This window comes from Hydra vulgaris, chromosome 02 (assembly GCF_038396675.1).
Source record: "Hydra vulgaris chromosome 02, alternate assembly HydraT2T_AEP".
Classification (NCBI taxonomy): domain Eukaryota; kingdom Metazoa; phylum Cnidaria; class Hydrozoa; order Anthoathecata; family Hydridae; genus Hydra; species Hydra vulgaris.
The window spans coordinates 60,297,177-60,302,500 of record NC_088921.1 but is presented as its reverse complement, the minus strand read 5'-3'; the positions used below and the strand labels follow the sequence as shown (position 1 = coordinate 60,302,500).

The 5,324-nt window shown below is 25.5% G+C and overlaps 1 long non-coding RNA gene across 2 annotated transcripts in view; it reads left to right on the top strand.

Moving 5' to 3' along the window:
• Window positions 1-3,378, top strand: part of LOC136076564 (uncharacterized) — a 5,720-nt gene extending 2,342 nt beyond the window's left edge. The window contains exon 4 of one of the 2 annotated variants that reach the window (XR_010636378.1): window positions 3,209-3,378. This is a non-coding gene — a long non-coding RNA (uncharacterized LOC136076564). The remainder of the gene's footprint in view (window positions 1-3,208) is intronic. The other variant, XR_010636379.1, reaches the window with a different exon arrangement.
• Window positions 3,379-5,324: the final 1,946 nt, after the last annotated feature.

Here is a 5,324-nt window from a genome sequence, read left to right as displayed (position 1 = left end):
TCAGATCTCGGGTCACAAGTGACCCGAGATCTGATGTCCAATGAATAATTTTGATGATAAACCATTATTATTATTTTAACTTTTTCTAAAAATAAATTCCAAAAGATATAGTTTAAAAATATTGTTTAAAATACTTATTGTTAATAACTTTAACAAAATATTTTTGATGTTAATACTTTTAAGTAAATAGTTATTGACAAAGCCTTATTTTTCTTAATAAAAATGTAGATGTTTCTTACTTTTGTCACATTTATTTTAGACAGAAAAACTGTAAGTTAGCAAAGTTCATTTAATAGAGTTACTTTTGCATTGAGTTGAAAAGAGTTATAAATGTTTTTTTTTCTCTCTGGAATCAAATTTAAAAAAAAACATAAAACTTTTGCAGTTATATAGATTCTAACATAAATAATTTTGTTTTATTGTTTGAGTTTCGATTTTATCATTAATGCTACTTAATTTTGCCTGTGACTGTATGTATATATATATATATATATATATATATATATATATATATATATATATATATATATATATATATATATATATATATATATATATATATATATAGATATATATATATATACACACAGTAAACTCCCGGTTATTCGAACCTCCAAGGGGTAAAGAATTTATTTCGAATAACCCAAAACTCGAATAACTGAATATGCTCTTTAAAATGACCTACTTTAAGTTTCTTTCAAATTTTAATAAAAGTAGAAAGTAAAAAAGAAAAAGACCCTTGGAATTTGGTGCTACTTCAGTTTTATCCTTGTAAAATAATAAATATTTTACAATTCGTTGAAAATATAGTCCATTTTTTTTTTTTTTTTGTTCCTTTAATATGTTTTTTTATCTTCAAGGGGAGCAAAATTGTTTCAAACAACTGCAGGTTCAAATAACTGTATTTCTGCATAACAGCATTTGCATGAGTTTGTTAAAGAAAATTCACAGGAAATGAAAATTACTTCGAATTAGCAAATTTATATATATATATATATATATATATACACTGTGTGACAAAAGTTATCGTACGCTAAGAAAAAAATAATAATATTCAATATAGACACAATTTTTCTGCTATATTTAATGAAAATTATTATAATTTTTTTTTTTAAAGTATTTATTTTGGTAATTTCTGAATTTTTTGGAATTTATATTGAAATAACATTAAAATTAGGCTCAAAATTTGAAAAAAGTACATTAAAGATGATGACAAAAGTTATCGTACACTTGGCGTATACTAATATTTATTTAACTCCAAACCGTTATGTCCACCATTTTTCATACATTTTTGAAAATAAAGTAAACTATAAACACTTTAAGATTATTTTCAATTGTTTTAAATGAATTTTTTGGTTAAAAAAAAGTAAAATGAGCTCGAAATGGGTTAAGACCACTGTAGAAATTCGTAAGCTAATAATTAAGCATTGGAATGAAGGAAAATTGTTAAAATGTATTGCAAAAATTGTTGATTCTAAAAAATCCACAGTTTCTTCAATTATTAACAAGTTCAAAAAAACAGGAAAATTAGCTGATTTGCCCCGAAGTGGTCGTCCAAAAAAACTGAATAAGCGTGCTGAACGAAGCTTAGCTTCCAGAATCAAGAAAAATCGTTTTGTAAGTGCCAAAACTTTAGCTTGCAAAATAGGAAACGATTTGGGGGTTAAAATTAGTCCAAAAACAGTCATTCGAAGTCTTAAAAGACAAGGAATAGTGAGTCGCGTTCCAAGAAAGGTTCCTTGTATTAGTGATAAAAATTGTAAGCTTCGATTAAACTATGCTAAAACCTACATTGATATGCCAGACTCATTCTGGAATAAAGTCTTATGGACAGATGAGTCTAAATTTAATGTAAAAAGATCTGATGGTAGAATTCGTGTATGGCGTTCATCAAAAAATTGCTTAGAAAATGGAACTACAGTCTGAACATTTAAACACGGAAATGGATCAGTTATGGTTTGGGGATGTATGTCGGCAACAGGTGTTGGAAAGTTAGTATTTATTGAAGGAAATATGGATAAACATTACTATAAATGTATTATTAAAGAAAATGTTGAACAATCAGCACGTAATCTTGGTATTGGTGATGACTTCGTTTTTCTTCAAGATAACGATCCCAAACATAAGGCCAAAGATGTGACGGAATTTATGAAAAAAAAAGGTTGGGACATACAAAATCATCCACCTCAAAGCCCTGATTTGAATGTAATAGAACATTTATGGGATGAAATCGATAGACGAATAGATAGAACAGGTGTAAACACCATTGAACAATTAAAAGTCCAAATTGTAAAGACGTGGGAATCAATCGATCCGTCTATTACAAAAAAACTCATTGAATCGATGCCAAGACGTCTTGCTGCTGTTGTAAAAGCTAAAGGATAAAATACACGATACTAAAATATAAGTTTAGTTCCCATAATATTTATCAAAGTGTACTATTTTGAAAGCGTACGATAACTTTTGTCACCTTCTTTTTGTTACTTTTCATGCTTTTTCATCAAGATATTAAAATAAATTTTTTTTCTAGTTCTGTTTTTTCAATTTTTGTTTAAATAATTATAAATCAAATAGTTTTTATTCAGTTTTTAACTTGTTCCTTGCATTTCTTTTATTCTAAATTAAGAGTTTGTAATTTTTTTAAAGTGTACGATAACTTTTGTCACACAGTGTGTATATATATATATATATATATATATATATATATATATATATATATATATATATATATATATATATATATATATATATATATATATATATATATATATATATATATATATATATATATATATATATAATTTATATATATATATAATTTATATATATATAATTTTTATATATATATAATTTATATATATATATGTAATTTGTTTATCTATATATTTTATATATAATAATAATAATCCATTTAGTTAACCATAAAATATGAAAATTTACAATAATATTTATAAACTCACATAAATAAGGTTAGGTGTCACTCGTATAGTTAAAAACTAGTCAATGGAGTGACACCTGAACCTATAATTATAAATTATATATATAAATAAGTTATATATATATATATATATATATATATATATATATATATATTTATTTATTTATTTTTACTTTTTAAATTTAATAATAATTATACTAATTTAATAACATTTTTTTTTTACGTTTGCTTTCAGAATACTAATGGTACAAGTTTTGTTTTTTGATTTAGATTCTGTATCTCAATGATATCCTGGCCTATCGATACGATATCCTGTTAATTGTAGTTTTATATATTGCATAAATATATATGCAAACACTCACACACATAAATTTTAAAGAAAATATTTATATTTTTATATATATATCTATAAATTGTATATTTTAAGCTTTTTTATATTTATCATTGTATATTACTGTTTGTATTAATTATTGTTCAAATTACAATTAGTTCAAATTTACAATTTAGTTTTATTTGCCAATTCAATATATATTATAGCCACGTTTAATTGCGTTTAATAATATTTGGCGATATTTTATACAGCGCATTTAAGCGTTGGTTCAACGTTATATTTCAACCTTTACTCGACGTCTTTGAGTCACGTTAAATCGACGTTTTACTAACAACGTTACAAATCCTTGCAAAATAGACTGCTTTAACAGCGTTTATGCAACGCTTTTTAAGTAACGTTTTTTCAACGTTAAGTTGCGACGTTAATACAACGCTTTTTATGTAACGCTTTTTCAACGTTTATTTGCGACGCTTTTGTAACGTCATATAGTAACGTTTTTTCAACGTTACGCAATAACGTTTAATCAACGTCTATTAAACAACGTTACATATCTTTGCAAAATCGATTACTTTGTCAACGTTTCCGCAACATCTTTTGCGACCGGTTTTCAACGTTGATTCAACGTTGTCATGTTTGCTGGGTGAATTATTTTCTGCTGACATAAAATATGTCAGACATATTTTCTATTGACATATTTTGACATAATTTTATGTCTGACATATTGTTTTATTTCAATCTAACAAATTTATTGCGCATTTCAGCCTAATTTAAAGAGTAAAGTGAAAATAGTCAACAAATTTGTTACTTTTTTGCAATCAGTTATGCTTTATAAAACTTTTATTTTAATCCCTATAAGCAAACATCAGTTGTTTTATAAAGGTCTTTTTCTGCCCTTTTTAGCGATGCATCATTTGATAGTTGTGACTAATATTGACTAGTATTGATGCATCATTTGATAGTATTGATAAGTATCGATTAGTATTGGCGATTTCCCTTATAAGAATCTAAAAACCATCTTAAGCTGAGTTTTTATTACTGAAAGTGGTTTTTATTAGTATGACTAAGCTTAAAATTATTCTTTTGATTAAAATAATAATAGAAAAAAACGTCATTTATTTTTAATTAATAGTTGATTTTGAAAAAGGTTTCATTTGGAAAAATTGAATTCAAAAGATTCTAATAATTTATAACTAATTACGAATAATATACTTATAGTTATAATAGTTATGATATATTTATCGTTAAAAAAACTGACAATTGAATTATAATTGCATAGTTAACTGCCATACACTTGCATAAAATGTTTTGAGTGAAATATATATTTTAATAATTATTTATTTCGTTTTCCTTACGATTTAAATTCAAAAATGGAGAATTATTTATTAAATGAACAAATTAAGTGAAAACTCAATTTGAAATAAATAAAGAAGGAGGAAATTGTAAAATGTGCAAAAAATTTTACAAAGGCAAATTAAGTAACCTCAAAGATCACCTTCTTCGAAAACACAAAGAAAAAGCCGACGAAATTGAATTAGTTGAAGCTACCCCAGCTACAAGGCAACGAAATGACGATGAAATTCAATTAATTAAACAAATCAAGCTAGAAGTTGATCTAAATCAATTAATTAGAGAAATGATTCGATTAATGATGCGCCGTAACTTGTCTTTAGCATCAGCTGATGAAATCGGACAAATGTCTTTAGTAAAAAGTGCACGCAAAAAATTCAATATTTTTATAAATCGTTACAGCATGAAACGCTACATTCAACATGCATGTGAAAATATTTTTTCGCTAAAAAGAGAAGAAACTGAAATGTTCTTATGTCGTTGATGTTTGATAGTGCGTCGCGATAGGGAAGAAACGTGTTTGGAGTTAGTTGCAAATATATCAAGGACGGGGAAATAGTTGACAGAACCTTAGGCATAATTACTCAAGAAGGTCGACAGTTTAACCAAATTTTGGCTGCTTAATTAGAAAATGTGATTAGAAAAATTGAAAAATGTGCTAATGATATCTACACAACTTGCACAGATTAGGGAAAGACTATGATGAAG